The sequence below is a fragment of the Lissotriton helveticus genome, chromosome 1_1 (assembly GCF_964261635.1).
Source record: "Lissotriton helveticus chromosome 1_1, aLisHel1.1, whole genome shotgun sequence".
NCBI lineage: Eukaryota > Metazoa > Chordata > Amphibia > Caudata > Salamandridae > Lissotriton > Lissotriton helveticus.
The window spans coordinates 1,840,386,759-1,840,406,738 of record NC_136057.1 but is presented as its reverse complement, the minus strand read 5'-3'; the positions used below and the strand labels follow the sequence as shown (position 1 = coordinate 1,840,406,738).

The following is a 19,980-nucleotide window of genomic DNA, read 5'->3' as shown; positions in this document are numbered from 1 at the left end:
TGGATGTATAAGGGTGCTACGCAAATAAAGCCTGCTGAACAGCAGGACAGAAACACGGGATTTGCATCTTAATCCACTGCCCTGAGCGAGAAAGCCACCCAGCTCAAGGACCATGATTTATAGCAATTCTTGCACGAAAGTATACGAAGTTCGCACACTGCGTTTGTTTTGGCCCTTCACCAGGAATGCAACTTAAAGTACCAGGAAACTAAGCAGTGGAGGACTGCACTGGCAGATGTGAACTAATGGCCACAGGGCGTTCCACTCCACATACCATTGCAGAGACCGGGGTCATTCACAGACAGGGAAGCACGTAAGCACGCTGCATACGTCACTCACGAATATAAACAAGTGTGCTCACCACTGTATGGGAGGAGGGCCTGTCTGAAGGTACTTTGTATAGTAAACAAACCACACTAACACAAACCACAGCCTACACACCGCAACCAAACAACAGCAAAAGATAAGACGTGGCCTAACGGCTAGAGGTGCTGACTTTGGAATTGGGGAAGCAGGTAAAATCCTGGCCTCTGCCTAACATCCTGCAATTCTGGGCAAATCACTTAATCGCCCTGCGTCTTAAAAAAATATGTGTAACGTAATCCAGCGAATTAATGCCCTAGAGTCAGCTTTGCGTTAAATAAAACTGCAAATAAGAAATAAAATGAAAAACACTGGCTGAAGGAGCCAATTGCCTGAATTAGAGTTTGTAAGCAGTGTACTCTGTTGCGAATGCAACGGAGTATCTTGTCCGCGATATACCATTGTATACCTGTCTTACATTGTCACTTGTCCGTGAAAGCAATTATACGTAGTTGTGCTTGAAACTTATTTCTTTGACAAGGCAGTTTTGGTTCTCTGATAACTTTGACAAGGTTTCAAAAATCTGCACAAAATTTGCAATTCATTAGCACAAGTTGCTACATTTCAGCATGTCATGGTTCGTGCATATGGGCTCAGGAGTAAAAAGTGTTTGTGTCCTTTCAAGCTCTGATAAGAATTTTGGCCCTCTGCTGCAGCATAACCTGATGACTACCAAAGCGGACAAGCAGCTAGAATTTCACACATAATAGAACCTTTTTTTATTCTTTGGTGTAAATCTAGTCAGTGTTTTTTTTTAGATGCTAGCATTACAAGAGAGTGTCAACAAGGCTACAAACGGCTAATCAAATCTATACCTTGAGCTTCAGTTCACAGATCCATACACGTTCTATGAATCCAGATGATCTGACTGGCTGGTAGAAAATGAAAATGCTGGTTTTAGTGGTCAATAAAAGGATGCCAGGTCCCAATTCTGTGTCCTGAAAAGATTCTTCAAGTGGCATAATGGGGAAACTGGAGAAACCACTGAACTAAGTATGTATGGAGAATCCTAGAGAGTGTGCTTGCAAAAATAAAATATTTCCCATTTTTGTAGAGGAGTTCACAAACCCAGATGGAGGTTTGCAAATGATTTTTATGAATACTGAAAAAAAAAAAATTTCTAAAAAAGAAAATTGCGGGGAGTCCTTAATCGATCTGGCCTGGCCGAAGGCCAGGGCCTGACCCCAATCCTTGCTGTCCACAGCCAATTACATCACAGGTGACGTTTGTTCATGCATAGATTTTCACACCACTCTTCCACATAACAGGGCCAACTACGGCCTTTCCCTTTCCTTATATGATTTCAGCCTCATAGAGTTACCCACTGTCTCCAGCTGAAGCATCAAGAAAGTATTCTCTCCATAACACACCCTCACAAGACTGAAGAGATGACAGAAACCTGCATCCCCAAAAGACATTAGCTCTCTGCGAATGTTACGTTTTCCTTTCTGCTGCTTTTCAAGTGCTTCTGAGCTGGAATCAGGGAACATCGACATCCTTATTGCCTCTGAAAATCCATTATTCGATTAAATCTTCCGACATCAGGACTGCCTTTCTTGCACACACTTCCTTCTCGGAGCAGGAACACTACATTCCCCACATTGTTTTTCCTACCAGGTGTAAGCATTCTTTTCGCTCTCGCTACATCTGGTTGGCCTTCCAACTGCAGGAAGGTCTCCTATGGTCTGCTCTAACTGTGAATTTACAGACTCCATTTTGAACATCTTAGTGTCAACCTTGGTCATCGCCTTACCAAAGTCAGTCACCTTCCTCTCTATTTGTCCCACAATTATTTCAAAAGCCACCATCCCTTCCCACTTTATTGAATGTATTGTCCATTTTTTAAACAATTTTTATTTGCAACAAACAAAAGCAGCAGTGCACAGCATGATGCAGTCGTAAAGGAGGGTCCAAAACAAAACCTCGACAGCATCACAGTTCGTAGAATAGAAAGATAGTAACTCGATAAGCTGCCACCGGCAGGCGTCCATTCCGTTATAACATACAATATAGACCAGGATAATAAATGCAATGGAAAAATGGAATGATACTGTAAAATGGACACAGTCATTTAGGTCGCCAATGGGGGAGGGGGGGAGACAAGTGCATCTGTAAGCTGGGCCATCAGGGTTTGTTTCTCACGTCGCAGTTCCACAGTAGGGGAGACGCAGATGTCACCCCTATATTTGTTCCACTTTCCCCATTCATGATCCCACTTCTTGGGGCATTCAAGACCCTTCAATACCGTTTTCTCAGCGATCATTGCACTATCCATGTCTTTCGCCCAGTCACTAACCAGCGGGCACGCTGCCACCCCCCACTTCTGAGCGATGTTGCGCTTAGCAATAATCCAACCCATCGAGACCCACGCTTGCTCTGCCTTGGATAAATCAGTAGCATCCCACACATTTAGGAGACAGAGTTTAGGGGATGGGCTCAGGGGTTTGTCACATGTCCTGGCAATTTGTCGGGTCACCTTTTCCCAATAATGGAATATATGGGTACATTCCCAAAGTATGTTTATGAATGTGCCAGTTTGGTTGCAGTGTCGGAAACAGAGTGGATCAGGTCGTCTACCCAGTCGGAACAATAATTTGGCATCAAAGTAGACCTGGTGAAGGATTTTGAGCTGGATGAGGCGAAGACGCATGGGAATTGCTACCTCTTTGGGAGAGACCTGTGCCTCTCTCCAGTCTTCGCTGTTTATACTACCTAGGTCAGCCTCCCATCTCATACGTAATTTCTGCATCGGATCAGCACGATTATTCACCAGTTTCTTATAGGTGAGGAAATGGCCTTGCGGTCCATCTGATCTAGCAACAGCCGGTCTTCTAAGGGGGAAGAGTCAGGGAGAGGGATTCTCCTCGGTAAGGCCGCAGAAATAGCGTGACTGGTTTGGAGATATCGAAAGGTCTCTGAGGGTGCGAGTAGGTATTTAGTCTTGAGGTCAGCAAACGTGGCTAATGTCCCTTGCACCCACATGTCCCCAACCTTGGAAATCTCGATAGTGTCCCATTTGTCAAAACCGGGGCAGTTCCGTAGGCGATCCAATAGGTCAAGTTCCCAGAGAGGAGTTGCTTTAGTTAGACGGTTGTGCCACTCCAGCTTTCTCGTGGTTCTATGCCACACCTTAATCGTGCGCGAGTTGGGGCCAGTCAAGTTAAGCTGATGAGGATTGGTGTATAGCGCCCTGTTCTAACCCCCTGCCCCATGAGCCAGTCATCAGTGAGAATATTAGGATCATCATATGGACCGAACACCCATCTATTGATCGGAGTCAGTTGAGAAGCTTGGTAATAGATTCATATGTCTGGCAACCCTATGCGCCCGCCGTACTAGCCCATGGTCAATTTGTTCATAGCAATGCGTGGCGGGCGGTCCTCCCACAGTAATCCCGGCACTACACCCCATTTTTTTATTGAGTCTAAGAGGGCTTTGACAACATGCCTCTGAAACCACTCATGTCCTCAGAACCTCCTCCTGCTGGTATCAGGAATCTCCTTCTAAAATGTCCCACAAGGTTGGGGTGCCCCGCTGCTGTATTTCGGCATGGCCCTGTTGTGCCTGCTGTAATGGTTAGCAGTCCTGTGTTCCGGCCAGTAAGCGTGGCCTGCGGGGTATAATAAAAGGGGAGAGAGCGCACGTGGGATATCTCCAGAGACTGTGATACTGTGTATGTCTCCTTTATTGCTTCTTCCCCTATCCCCTTAGTGCTTCCTGCTAGGCCTTATCTGTTTGGCCAGCGAGTGAGACGCCACACTGGCGATGAGGAGGGATGTTACCCTCGCTTCGGTCCACAGCCTCTGCCCGTGTTCCTCGACCAGTGCGCTCAACGGCTGCCGCGCTGTTTGGCACAAGCCTGCCGCGTTACCTGCAGTGCGCTCAACAGCTGCCATGCTGTTCGGCGGAGGCCCGCCGCATCTTCTGCAGTATTAGAAGAGCGGGGTCCACAACAGCTATTACAGGTGAGTGCTGCCCCACAGAAGCTCTCCCGGGGAACCTGGCTGCTACGCGGAAACGCTCGGCGACGCCCTGCGCTCTTCCCCATTGGCCGTGCCGCGCCACCTGCTGGACGATCCCTGCTACTGCATGGGTGATGCAACTCAGCACAATGGCGGTCCTCATCAGGAGTAGGGTAAACACAAGCCCAGGCCCAGTGAGAGCGCCTGAGGTGAAGTAGAGTGCCACTGAAGTGAGCACACTGCGCAAGTAGGCCCCCTGGGGTGCGAGAAGATACCTAGCATACCTACAGCCTGAAGAGTGAGGGGAAAAAGGGGGGAAAGACAACAAGAAGGAAAAAAACTACACAGGGGAGAGGGAAAGGAAGGAGACACCAAGTAGAATATTAAGCAAGGTAAAGAGAGCATCCGCCCAGACAAGTTGGAAAAGAAAAAAAAATAACAAAAAAAAAAAAGGAAAGATAACTACAGAAGGAATACACAAACCCCAACTGGGGAAGATAGACACAGTAAGCCACAGAGAGAAAGGCACAGAAAGAATAAGGACAGACACCATCCACGAGAAGTATGGAGGAGGAGAACCAGGCACAGGCCCAACAGAGAGCCCCAGTACAACATGCACTTGCCGGGGTGCTGCCACCCTTCAGTGAACTGGAAGGCCCAGCGACAGCATCCCTGAGATAGAAGATTTGGATAGAACGTCTGAATAACTTTTGTAGACACAAGGGAGACCGACGGGGCAGTGAAAAGGTTGGTACTTCTTCACTATGCCTGAGATGAAATATTCAAGTTATTCAAACACCTGCCAAATACAGGCATCACCATGGACTATGAAGCTGCGGTTTCAGTGTTAGATGTGCATTATGATCCCCAACTTAATCCCGATTTCGAATTATTCAAGCTGCACCAGGCACGTCAATGGAAAGGGGAGTCAATTGACACATTCTATGCTTGTTTGCGCGAACTGGCCAGCATGTGCATGGAGGATGGTCAGCCAAAGGAAATAAGGGCCCAGATCATCCAAGGGTGCTGAGACAAGACGCAAAGAGGCCTAATTTTAAGCCAGCCAAAAATTGCCCTGGAAGACATCCTCATATTAGCAAGGACCCATGCTCTATCTGCGGCAAGAGCAAACGAGATGGACTCGTACTGGAGAAAGTGTTTGCCACATTTGAGTTCCCCACAGATATCTGAAGTGACAATGGGCCACCGTTTCAAGGGGCTGACTTTGCCACCTTCCTCAATCAGCGAGGGATCCATCACGCCGCGTCATGCCCCAATGGCCTCAAGCCAACGGAGACATGGAGCGGTTTATGAGGACATTAAACAAAATGCTATGCATTTTCAACGTAGAACAAGCGGACCCCGAGCAATGCCTCCACGAGTTAGTCAAGGAATACAGGAGCACCCCACATTGCGGAGTCCATGAACCCTTATGTTCAGAGGTCCGCCAAGAGACCTGATCCCTATGCGTCCAGGGTGCACACCCCCACCCCATGATTTCCAGGAAACACAGGCAAGGCGAGAATGGCAAAATCACTGAGCAAGCATTTGACGCCACGCTACGCACCGGTCACTTCGGCCAGGTGCTACTTAAAGATCGCTGGCCTGGAGGCAAGTTCCGGACTGCCGTTGAACCAGGTACCTGGACAGTTGTTAACAGCAATGGCACAATGGTGACAGTCCAAAAAGGGAGTGAGGAAATATCTTGGTTCAAAGAGGTCCCATCTGGGTCCCTAGAATCGGACCTTCGGGACCCACCGAACCCAGACAGAGAGGCCCGTGCCGAGTGGAAGAGGAGATCAACATCCCAGCCTCTACTTTGTATGGGGCTCTGCCTCCTGATTCGCCACCAAACTTGCTGTGGCCAGGTAGACCATCCATCCGAAGTCTACAACATCGCTACAGCCTACGACCTAATCCCTGACCCAAGCAGCACATTCAGGACTTTGTTTTTTTAAAAAATTTTTTTATTTCAAGTCATTTTTATTGAAATAGTAAACAAAGAAAAGACATTACAATAATTCTTCCGTTACAGACATTATCAAATCAGTTATTGTTGGACAATCACAAAAAGGAGAATAAAATGACAGTAATATAAAATAAAGCAACTCGGCTTGCATCTTCATGGCACAGAAACATACATAACACTCAGTAGGTAGAGGTAGCGGTGTGGCTCTAGTGGATTACAGCAGATGTGCTCTTCAGTTCCATGGACAATTAACAGAATTACTTATGACTCATCAAGGCGGCTCGTAGTGAAATGAGGCTGCATCTAGCGATTTCCATAGCTTTCTATTAGACGGTTTCCATGTAGCTGCCTGTAGCGCCGGGTTATTGGCACCTCTCAGGAATGACAGCCACTCCTGCCAAATTTTGAAGTTTACCTCTTTCGCACTTTTCCACTTACATAGTACCACCTTACATGCCAATGTTAACATTAAGTCCAAAAGAAGGCGGTCTTGGTCATTTGGCAGCTGTGGATCCAATGCCCCCAGAATAATAACATAGGCAAAGTCCTGTACAGGTCTTATCTTGAATACGTGGTGAATGCATTCAAATATTTGCACCCAGTATATACTTAAAGATGGACAGTTGAACAGCATGTGTGCAAGATCCCCCGTCCCTGAGTGGCAGTTCCAGCATGTAGGCGAATCCCGTAACTTACATTTAAAGAGCCTATCCGGAGTCCAAAATGCCCTATTTATTAGCATGTACTTTGTTTGGAGTAGAATGGGTGAGACTTTGTGGGCAAGAGCCGTCTTGTGAATCAAATCCCAGTCAAAATCTATGCCTGTTAAATTCGGTTCAGCTTCCCACCTCAGTTCTACCTTTCTATGAGTTTTCCTAGGTAAGGGCAATAATAGTTTATACACCCTAGAAACGAAGTGGCCCGCATACATGAGACGCGGGATATGGACCATTAGCCATGGTGTATAGGGAGAGAAATTACGTGCAGTTAGTACCGCTTTAATTTTCAGGAAATCATAGAAGTCCATTGGAGTAAGATCATGCTTTTGCTGCAAGGTCGAGAACGGGAGTGGTGTCTTCCCATCGTATAGATCCCCCACCAAATTAATACCCTTTCTGGACCATGAGTCCCAAGAGAGTGTATTACCCTTATGTTTGAGATATGGATTCCTCCATAGGGACATGAAAGATGACTTAGCGAAGACCAACTTAGTTTTATGTGTCTGGAGAGAGATGGCGGCTCTGTAAGTCTCTCTGCCCGTGCGGAGGCCGTTAAATGAGCTGGGAGCAAGTATTAACATCCTAACACGGTCGCACACCGAAGAATCGGCAACCGGAACACGAGAGGAATAGATAGAGGGTACGCCCGACGATTTCTGTGAAAGGAAAGTGGTGTTTTGGCTGCTCTGAAGATTACGCTCCGGTGGCTGTAGCGAGCCAGGGCGGACGAAAGACCGCATTGTTACCCAGGGCGTCGGCGGCGTCATGTGAGGACCCTGCACGGAATCTGGACAGTCCGCTGAGGACTCCGGTGGAAGACCGAGTATATGACGGCTTCACAAAGGGAAGCGTGAGTACTGTACCCGCTCTCGGGGAAATAAGATCTGTACAGTAAAGTAAACGCTGCTCGCGCCTACACAAGATGGCGGCTTCATTTATTTATGCGGCGACTCACCATGCCCGATAGCAAGACAACGGCTCAGGCGCTATAGTTACCAGCGCGCATTAAGAAGGGAAGGAAAGGAAGACAATCTGCACTTCGGATCGGCAGCGACCGGAGCATGTGGGTTTTCGGCGAGTTTTGACGACCTTTAAGTATTTGACATACAGATAGGTTTGGAGGGAAAACAGAAATATGGTCCCAAAACAGGAATGACTCTGCTGGAAAAACTGTGACCGCTGTGGCTTGTATTCTTCAGGGTATATGTGCTGGATGTCTGACTATGGAGGAACTGTTTTGAATTTTACGGCCTACGAATGAGCACTGTACTATTTCATGTGGCTGCGAAGGGAATCTCAGTGAATATCAGTGAATGCCTATATCAGTGAATGCTTAAATCTAAGTACTGGGGCTAGCGCCTACCACACGGATGCAAAATGGACTAAGCAGTTAACCCTCTCAGATTTCTATTGAGGGTGTAAGCAGCATCTAGATTTACGATTATCCCTACCAGTGCAAAGCGTTACATACACGTGATGAATCCTAAAATGGCGATGCAGACTTCCAGCCCCATTTGAAATGCGCACACTTCCTCACGGTGCCTGAACAAGGGCAAGAAGCAAACGGATAGAACGACTGTTGTATCGACTCCTAGGTGGCCCTAGAAGGTTATTGTGCGGTCACTGGTGTCAGGCTGGAAAGAGGATTAGGAAGGCCGGCAACTAAGTGAGCTCCAAAAAGGACGTCTATAGCGCTTGAGAAGTCTGCGCCATAATCAGCCACGGCAGAGAATAAAGAACTAATGAAAAGCCTGAAGAGGCTCAAATATGACCAATGGAATCCGAATTCGCCCAACAAAGGGGGAAAAAGCAATCCTGATCCGATCGATCTGATACTTAGTAGATTGGATGAAGTAAGGGATCTGGCGAAGGCGACCAAAGAAGAAGTGGCTGCGATCAGGCAGGATAACCGCGATACCAATGCAAAACTGCTGGAAGCAGAGTCAAGGATCAGCAAACTCGAGGACATGGAGGTCAAGTCATGTGATGCCATCAAGCGCCTGTGTATAGCTGCGGATCAAACGACTCGTAAACTCGCGGAATTGGAGGACAGGAACAGAAGGGGGAATCTACGTATTTTTGGGGTTCCGGAAGGTTCGGAAGATCAACATGGGAACTGCGTGGCCTTCTTAGAATCCTGGTTCACCCAAGCTACTAACTTGACCTTCCATCATCCGTTAGAATTTGACAGGGCGCACAGAGTGCCGGGCAAGATCAATAAGAATCAAAAAGGCCCTAGAGCTATTGTATGCAAGCCGCTACGCTACCAACACGTTGAACAAATTCTAGACTTCATGCGGAAAAATAACCATATCCTGTGGAAATCTGCTAAAATCTACATCTCGCAGGATTTCAGCAAAGAGACGGTAGATGTAAGAAAAGCGTTCTTGGCACTCCGCCCACTGTTGAAGAAAAGGATATTTCAGTATGGTTTTATGGGCCCTGCAAAGTACCGCGTGGTTATCCAAGGCTCTCCACACGTCTTTTCAGATCCCCTGAAATTGAAACGCATGTTGGACGGCCCTGAAGACCTGGAAATGGAAACAAGCAAACCTGAAGTTTCAGGAGACCAGGCTTCGGCCTCAGGCTATAAGTGACCGATCTTTGCTGTCGCTTTCCTAGCAGCTTTCAAATGTGTTCCCTTCCCTTAGTTTGGAGGGGTATCGATAATACTGAACTCTGTCTAAAGTTCGCCTACATCTGAGTGATTTTTCTCCGATGTCTGCAATCACTTTTGTGTTATTAGACAATGAATATGTCTTTATTATCGCCTACTAGTGTAAAGAATGTTAGGTAATGAACACCTGATTACATGTTGAGATGCTTACCAATTGGTAATTAGAGGGGCTAAGACAGTTGATGTTGTTGTTGTTGCCTTTGTAAATTCGCTCTATGCCCAGCAGGTACTTCGATATTCTCACTGCGTGTTCACTTCTTGTTCAGGGAGCTTATAATTGTTGGTCCCGATAACGTGCTTTCCCATAGTCGCCCTAGTTAACAGTAAACAATTGACCTATTGTGATAATTCACTTGTTCCAAAATTATCTGAAAAGTTTACGCACGGGGAGGTTACATAGTTGTCTCTCTTTAGTCACCATGCCTATTACATACAGGTGGGGTGGGTCGGGTGGGGGGTTGAGGGGTTTAGGGGTTGGGATGTGTGTTCTGTGTTTTTTGCTTTTGCTTCTTTGTGCTTGCATTTTCCTTATTGTTTTAATGCTTGGTGGTGAGGAAGGTTGCAGGCTCTACTGTCATCTCACCGTACACACGGGCCTTTTAGACCTTGGAGAAATGTCGATACCATGTGAGATATATATTAGCGCTATGAGGGTAAGACCTATTGATGTCGCATAGTACAATTAATACTCCGTTGGGGGTATGCAATGTGGACAAATTGAAGATATTATCCCTTAATGTTAAAGGGCTGAATCAACCTATTAAGAGACAAAAGGTTTTAGATTATGTACGAAGATTGAGAGGTGACATTGTTTTACTTCAGGAGACGAAATTGGATACTAAACAATTCTACCACCTGAGAAATAAGTACTATAATGAGGTTGTGGGTGCAGAGGCTATGAACAAAAAGAATGGTGTCTTGATACTTGTGGCAAAGAAATCTAAGGTAGAACTCTTGTCCTTCGAAGCGAATAAGGATGGGAGATGGGTCACGGCCAAACTAAGTAGGGATAACACAGAGTTTTATGTCACGAACGTATATGCTCCGAATACTAACGACCTTAAATTTTGGGAGAATCTGAATAAACACATTGAAAATATTCAGGATAATTCTGTTCACGTATTGGCAGGGGACTTCAATCTTCCAATGGATGTAATATTGGACAGAGATTCCCATTGTCCCTTCAAAACAAACAAGTCACATAAAGCCTTTCTTAATTTATGTCGACGCTTCCACTTAGTAGATGCGTGGAGGCTTCAAAATCCCACAGGGAGAGATTACACTTTTTACTCCGCACCATATGACTCATACTCTAGAATAGATTACATCTTCATAACGCAGAACGGAGTCCCCAGAGTAGAGTCTACTACCATAGAACCCCGAGTAATGTCTGACCACTCTTGCATCTCCTTATCCATAGCTAACGCCAAACCCTCTTCTCGTCAAACGTCTTGGCGCCTAAATGATGAGGTTTTAAACAATGACCAACATAGGGCCACAATACAAGCTGCGATCTCCTCCTATCTGCAGGACAACAAGAGGGGGGACACGTCTGACCTCACTAGATGGGAGGCATTGAAAAGTACTATAAGGGGGGTGTGCATTAAAATCAGGTCAGCAATGAATAAAAATTATAATGCGAATCTGGAGTCCTTAGAGAGTGAAATTGCAAGCCTAGAGAGTAAACATCTGAAAGATAGAGATGATATGTCTTTGCATGCCTTGGCAAATAAAAAATACGAATACAATAAGCTAGTCAGTGAGAGGGCGGGAGTTTGGCTTGACAAAACAAGGAGATTTAAAATTTGTGAATCTAATAAAGCTGGCAAGAGTCTAGCCTCGTACTTGAAGTTTAAAGTCCAAAAGAATTCGATCAATGTCATTAAAGACGCCTTAGGATCCTCGCACTCGGATCCGGACAAAATAACGGAGGTGTTCAAAGACTTTTATGAAGATCTTTATGCAAAAAACAAGACTGTGGAGGAGGACAAGTTTAAAAGTTACTTAGACGAATGTGATCTTCCGCGACTCTCTGCTGAAGACCAAGTAAGTCTTAATGACCCGATTAGTGCTCTAGAAATAGGGACTGCAGTTAAAAATCTGAAATCAGGAAAAGCACCAGGCCCAGATGGCTTCACGGCTAAATTTTACAAAACCTTCCCCTCCCTGCTAGTAGATCCCCTCCTACATCTATTTCATGAAATAAATAACTCAGGCGAGGTCAGAGGCACATTGGCAGAAGCGATAATTGCAGTACTCCCCAAAGATGGGAAGGACCCGTCGCTCCCAAAAAACTATAGACCAATTTCATTGATTAATATAGACTGCAAGATCCTGGCTATGATACTGTCCGCCCGCCTCCAGAAGGTCCTTCCTCAATTAGTCCATCCCTCTCAAGCAGGCTTCCTTAAAAACAGGTTGTCCAGCGACAACACGAGGACTCTGGCACATGTTCTAGAAAAGGCAAAATTGCTAGGCACATCCACAGCGGCAATAACATTGGATGCTGAGAAAGCCTTTGACAAAGTTGATTGGTCCTTCCTTAAAGCAGTCCTTCACAAATTTAACTTAGGGGAAACTTTCACAAGACTAGTAATGTCCCTATACTGTTGCCCCTCAGCGAGAGTTAGAGCTGGTGGTTCTTTAGCAGGGGACAAGGCAGGGATGTCCTCTATCTCCCTCACTTTTCTTACTGGCAATCGAACCATTTTTATATCATATAAGAGAGGATCCCAAAATCGTAGGCATTCCATTTGGGGATTGCACGGTTAAATTAACTGCATATGCAGATGATGTACTGGTTCTGTCTGAGAGAGCTGAAGAGGCTATACCTGCGCTCATGGCCGACATTGAGGAGTTTTCCAAAGTATCTGGATACAAACTTAATAAGGACAAAACAGAGGTCAAACTCCTGAACAATATTGGCGATAAAGGAATCATTGGGGACTCCGGCCTTACATGGCAACCAAAGTGTTTTAAATACCTGGGTTTAGATTTTGCTAAAGATTTGATCACCACCCTGAAAATAAATGAGGACCTGATTCTTAAAAAGATATCTACACTACTCGAAGGGTGGTCTCCAAAATTCCTGTCCTGGTGGGGCAGAGCGGAGACGCTCAAAATGATGTCTACTCCGTTGGTTAACTATCTGGCCAGCATGCTCCCAATGACGTTCTCGAACAACTTTGTTACTAAGGTAGATCAACTGTTTGGTACTTTCCTGTGGCGAGGTAAAAAAGCCAGAATTTCGTTAAAAAAACTGCAATTAGCCAAAGACAGGGGAGGCTTGGGTCTGCCTTCATTCAGGAACTATCAGACAACCTTTCTTTGCAAACAAGGAGCTCAATGGCTGACGAAATCACCACTATACACACCAGTTTGGATTAATATTGAGGAATCTCTAGTGAATCATGCCCCTCTTGAAACCCTACTCACTATGGACCTATCGCACTTGCCACACTCCAAATACACATTCAGGACTTTGAGTGTTAAACATCCAAGAGTGAGGCCAGGGCAGTTCATGTGTTTGCCGGACTTTTCTGGAGCGGAGTATCAAGATCCAAGTTGGGAAGGGATGTAATGGTTAGCAGTCCAGTGTTCCGGCCAGTAAGCTGGATACTGTTTGCACGTCATCCGCAGGCCAGGCGTTGCCTGCGGGGTATAATAAAATGGGAGAGCCCACACATCGGTTATCTCCTGAGACTGTGATACTGTGTATGTCTCCTTTATTGCTTCTTCCCCTATCCCATTAGTGCTTCCTGCTAGGCCTTAGCTGTTCAGCCAGAAAGTGAGAAGCCACATCTGCAAGTGTTTTTTTTGTCTCTTACCAGTACCTCACAGAGGCACTCACTGGCACTTCTTCCTTCAATGCAGTATACCTCAGTGGCTTCTTTGCGAGGGCTCAGAATGGCAAGTGGCTCAAAATGCTAAATGCTAAATGCAAAATGCAAAGCACTACACTCACTGCCGTGACGGGAACGGCTTGACCAGCAGCCAGCTCCCTTCTCCGCTCCAGAACGCCGTGAGGGAAACGGCCAGCGAAGACCACAACTCCCAGGTGCCACAGTGGCAGAGGCGCACCTGGGACGTCAGACACAGCGCCCGGAGGCGCCAACAAAGAGCGGAGCGCCGAGCGCTCTGTGGGGGCAAAGCACTACACTCACCAACGTGACGGGAACGGCTTGACCAGCAGCCAGCTCCCTTCTCCGCTCCAGAACGCCGTGAGGGAAACGGCCAGCGAAGACCACAACTCCCAGGTGCCCCAGTGGCAGAGGCGCACCTGGGACGACAGACACAGCGCCTGGAGGCGCCAACAAAGAGCGGAACGCCTCCCGTCCCGCGGGACGCGCGCGGGCGGCGCCGGGCTGAGGACGGGATGGGCCACCCCCCCTTTCATTTTCCACTGAAGTTCACAAAGGTACTGTTTCCATTTGGACTAAAGCTTTTTGTTGTATATAGTGCCCTAGCAACGTAGCGGGAGACCCTGCGGTGGGGCGTTTGATCGTTATATATATTCTAGCAATTACCAACTTTGAAACGTCCCACTTCCAAAATGACCAATGGGTAAATAAGACTATAGCCCCCGAGACACGCTCACACACCAAGCTGTTGGCAGCTGAACCGCAACCTCTACCAACTCTAACGGCTATCGATAAAATGCTTCAACAGACCATTGGTGTTGTGGTTAATGCTATCGAGAACACAGAGAGGAGGCTATCGATAACCCCTACACTAGGCATGCAAAACCCGGGAAGAGACAGCTCAGCTACCACAATTGATGTCTTGGACACTGGCTCATTTTTGTGGCTTGCCCTGCAGTCAGATGCCCGCTGAGACTTCTATAGACGTGGAGGAGCATCCAATTACCCTGTCGCCCCCTTCCCCGGAGAAAAGGACAGCAGTACATAAACCATGCATGAGGAAAAAGAAAGGAAATATCTTAAACAAACTGGGTAATAATAAATTAGCAAACCATGACCTGGTGACACCGACTACCAGTAAAATTGGCCCTTCGCTAGGAATACCACGCTGGGTCACAAACATGGTTGCCGATTTACAAGCATCCTTGAAGCGGACTATTGTTGCCCAACTTAAGCCTCTGGTCTCAAAACTTGATAAACTCATTGCTGCCACAAATACAAAGGGGGGAGGGATAATCGAGCCAGCCAAACAAGTGAGAAACTCTGTACCTCATGTCATTGATACCCCATCTCAAAGTGTTCCAAGAACTAGAGTAGTGGAAAATAAACCCCCCCTAGTACAGACCATCAATGGTGTGGCTCCACCAATTCCCCAAAAGTCCACGCATGATCCACCACAACACCTGCCAAAGACTAACGCTCAGAAGCAGGTCTGCCAAGCAGCAGGAAACTCGGCAAATGCCATAGCGAAAGAGACGCCAAAGACAAGAGAGGGCGATAAGGGGATTAGTAGCACTACTTCACCACCGAAACAAAGGCAAACATCAAGAACCTTTTTTCGGCAGCCACCAACAATTAACTTACCCCCCGAAGCCCAGTCCTATGTAGTGGCACTTGTAGGAGTTCCTCCATTAACTGAGGGGAAAAGAGAAAGGGAGACTGAGTTGAAAAATAAGTGCATCCAGTGGCTTAGTGTAAATAGACCCCTCCCGGGGAATGTCTCAGGGGACATCTTGTCAGCCAGAAAAGTGGGCTGGATTGGGAGGAGCCCAAAGACAGTAGCAGGTGACGTGATAATTCTGAATTTTAGGGATGTCTCTGCTGTAGGGTATATTTGCAATGCCCCGCACTATAGTTCAGCAACGCAAATATGTCCTCTGCACCTCTCGTACTTTTACCCCACTCCTAGCCTGGAACCTTGTCGCCCAAGATCTACACACAATAACAGGGGGGGTTTTCCCTCATCACATAGAACTTTAAATGGGGGGGGGGGGTTTAGGGAGGGCATGTCTTCCTACAGTTCACTACTCCCGATACAGTCACACTGGAATAGGTTCAGTGCTTTGGAAGATGTAGACTGACTTAGTCAAGGAGGAATGTCACCCTTAGAAGCCACAAATATAATACACAGAGGTTCAGGGGCAACAGAGGAAAATATTCTCCCACAAATGCTGAGGGAGGCTCCAAAAGCTGTCAACACAGTAAGGGAAAGGATTAGCAATAGGGGGATTAGGGAAGTTGATGGATCAGATGGCTCAGAAGAAGGATGCCTAAAGTTGGTCTCCTGGAATATAGCCGGGCTGAAAAATAAGCTGCTTTCTCCCGAGTGGGCCACTTTTATGGCAGCATATGACATCTGCCTGATGCAAGAGACCTGGGCATTAGAAGATAGCTCGAGTACGACCTTTGCAACGTTGACATCTTGGCAGTATCTACAGGCAGACGTCGCCCGTCGGGCGGGCTATCAATTTGGATAGGAACTCACCTGGGAATCCAAGCAACTAAACTCCAAACAAACTCCCCGGATATCCAATGTATCTTAATAAAACCCCCAAGCCAACCCCTAGTAGCAATAATAAACACCTACTCGAGGCCATCTAGGAACGGCCAGGAATCAGCTACATTTACAGCACTGAAATCTTTCATCCAAGGGCTAGACCCCTCTATCTCAATAATCCTCGGAGGGGATTTTAACTGCCAATTTGAACCTCTGGGTAGTCTTGAACTGGGTGACCAAGACGAGGTAGATGCATTATGGCATATCCCGGACCCGAATATTGCCCCTGTCAGGGCATGGACACCACTTGTGCTCCAAATAAAATGTTTCTCCCTTGCAACATCCCTGCGGGCGTGCAATGGGAGATTGGACCCTGACCGCCCAGCAATGGCAACTTTTAATCGGGCAAACAAAACAACCATCATTGACTATTTAATGGTGGATGCTAAAAATTGGGACAAGCTAAAAGAATTTAGGGTTATTCAAAGACAGGACAGCGATCACAATGCCCTGGTAGTAACTTTTAAACCAGGGTCATTTGGATTGACCACCCCTGATCGCATACCGGCCACGATGACACTTTCTCTCACGCTGACCAACAACAGAAGGAGGGTTAAGTGGCCCCACCTTGTAGATTCAAGCTCGAAGCTTGCCAAAATCTACCAACTCGCTATTCCCTTTATAGAGCAGATGGGTGACTCGCCTGGTTGGCATCAGGCACTAGATACGCACAAACAGCTAGTTGAGGTACTAGGGGATGTGTTTTACCCCATTAGTAGAATTAAGAAGCATGTCCCAAAAACACACCACTGGTTTAATGATGCATGCAGGAACTCCAAAAAGGAGCTCCTTGCGGCAATTAAGGCAAAGGACAGAGCGAATATTAGGGCAGCCAGGCTGTTTTACAAAAAGGAGCTGATCAGGGGCAAAAGAGAGTGGGAAGAAGACAGGTTGGAAGAACTCAGAGGTGCCCTTGTGACTAAAGATGCCAAACTATTCTGGGCATTATTAAATTCCGATGCTAATGATGGTGGGGGGATCCCTCTACAAAATACCCCCCCCCCCCCTCAGTGTGGGAGGCGCATTTCTCTGCACTCTACACTAGCCCTGTGACCGGCTACAGTGACTATTTAGATAGGTCTGGGACATTAGAGTTAGATGGTCCCTCCTGGATTTCTCCTGCCCAAGACCCCCCCCACGAGTGTCGACTGGGGGGGGGGGGCTCGGGCATGGGACACCAGATAGACCATAGGGACACCGAGGCGAGGATGGCCCCGAGAAATGGTGAGAGTATCTCAGCTAAGGAGGTGGAGACTGCAATTATTAGACAACTCCCTAACAAAGCGCCAGGCCTCGATAGGGTACCGGGTGACCTTTTCCGTTCTCAGCCAAAGATCTGGGCCCCGTACCTAACTGTATTGTTTAATGCAGTCCTACTGGGGGCAAAAATACCTGACACCTGGGCGGGGGCCGAGATTGTCCCCATTTTTAAGAAGGGGAGCCCTTTGGATCCGGCAAATTATAGACCAATCAGTCTCCTGGATACTACCCAGAAACTGATGGGCCGGATACTCCTGGATAGAATATTGGGATGGGCGGAGGAGTATGAAGTAATGACTACCCTCCAGACCGGCTTTAGATCAGGGATCTCGACCACGGACCAACTCTTTAGGCTGCAGGTCCTTTTCTGGAAGACTGTAAGTGTCGAGGGTGGCAGCCTCTACCTGGTCTTCGTTGACCTGCGGGCCGCTTTCGACCTTGTGCCGAGGGAGAGTTTATGGAGGGTCCTAAAAGACCTTGGCCTTCCCCCCTACCTATTGGAGGTCTTGAAGCGGTATTATGAAGGGAACTATGCCCGGGTGAGGTGCGGGAAGAACGGGGAACTATCTGCACGTTTCCCTTAACCAGAGGTGTACGCCAGGGCTGCGCCCTGGCTCCTGCCCTCTTTAGTCTTTATATAAATGGCCTGGTGGGGGAACTAGATAGAGTCAGGGATAGCGATGCCCCTTGGTTGGCGTCAGGTCGGGTGCCTGCTCTGATGTTCGCAGACGACACCCTACTGTTGTCGCGAACATCAACAGGCATCCAGCGGGTTCTGAACGGTTTTGTTTCATTCTGCGCCTCGCGGAGACTCGAGATTAATTTAGAGAAAACAAAATTTATGATCTTTGGTCCCCCGAAACGCACTCGCCCTAGCCCTACATTAAACGGCACCCCGCTCGAAAGGGTGAGAACCTTTGTATACCTGAGGGTCACTTTGACTGAGGACTTTGGTTGGGGCCCCCAGGTAGCCAAATCCACCCTAAAGCTCTCACAGATACTAGGGGGCATAGGTAAGTTTCAGCGGACAACGCAATTTAAGCCAGTCTCCCCAGCGCTCGAAATCTATAGTGTTCAAGCTAGACCTGCTGTAACCTACGGTGCAGAACTTTGGGGACATTCGAGCATAGCAAGCCTTCTCAGGGTTGAACGGGCCTTTTTGAGGAATCTGATTGGTCTACCTCAAAGCACCCCGCTCATACCCTTGAGATTTGATCTAGGTGTGGAGCCCATCTCTGAATTATTAGCGGCCCGACCCCTCTTGTACTGGAGAAGGCTCTGGACAGTACCTGAGCTAGCGGACTACAGAGTGGAGTTCGCTGCTGTCTGGAGGTCGTTGAAGAGTAAGAAAATACCCTGGTTGCTCCACATCAAAACTATTGCCTATAGAATAGGAATGCCCCAAATCTGGGAGACCCCGGCGGAGAGTTGTCCAGTGGTGCGGAGAACTGAGCTGCTGGCCTCTTTGAGGCACCACAACCTAAGTTTGCTGCACCGCTTGCCAAGTATGGGCAGGTTGTCTTCGGAATTTTTGCAGGTAAAACTCGTGCCCAGAAGGGAGGAATTTTTGGATCTAATAGAACCTCCGCCTGCAAGAAAACTATATACACAACTAAGGCACGGTTGCCTGCCACTTGGGACACTAACCTGCAAATGGACAGGTCAAGGAGGGGGGAATCTGCCCTGTCTGCAATAATAGTAAAGAAGACATTGCCCATGTTTTGTTCTTTTGCCCTGCTTATAGCGCAATCCGGAGAGCTTGGCTGGTACCACTATGTAGAAATTTGGGACTAAAACATTGTGCTCAAGCCGTCAGAATTTTAAAATATGATACATCCCCCCTCATCGTGTTTTCGGTCTCCTGCTTTTTGTACGGTATGTGGCGTAGAAGGTCCACTTTGATTAATTGTGTCTAATTTTAATGTTGGCCATTCTTTGCTGATAACTGATTGTTTAATAACGTTTTAGCTGCTGGTTCTTAATTATTTATGTATTTTATTGTATGTACATATTTTATCTGTGCTTTTATGGTCGTTGACCGAAATAAAGTTATCAAGCAAGCAAAATGCTAAGTCAATCATCCCCAGGTTGGATCATAGGCAGAAGACCCACAGCTCACCCAATGAGCAGCAGGGCATGCAGGCGTGTCCAATTGGAAGAGAGGTGGTGCTCCTGAATATGTGCCTCGAGAGCTAAGCACCTCCTGCATCCGCGCAAACATCCTGCCGACTGGTTTTAGGAAATGGCGCCATCCAAGAACAGCCCCTAAATCTTGTAGATCCAACAAGGCCAGGTTCCTCTAAAAGATGTCGATATCAGCCTCTTTCAATGCTCGAAAATAGTGGCTTCTATCTTCGCTCTGCATGTCAGGGAAAGTGACTGTGAGACATCTCACTAGCTCAACTGCATCAATCGGGATTCCTCCAGGTCTTGCGTTACCCTCACAGTGTCCTCCACTTCCTTGGACAATGAGGAGTCAAAGCCACATCTAGAGATGTGAGAAGACTTGGCAAAAGTGGGCAGCTAGTGAAGTTCAGAGACTGAGACTGACCC

The 19,980-nt window shown here is 47.2% G+C and overlaps 1 protein-coding gene across 2 annotated transcripts in view; it reads right to left on the bottom strand.

The window, feature by feature from the left end:
• SLC44A3 (solute carrier family 44 member 3) overlaps window positions 1-19,980 on the bottom strand; it is an 879,170-nt gene that overhangs the window by 742,584 nt on the left and 116,606 nt on the right. The gene's annotated exons all lie outside the window — the stretch shown is intronic.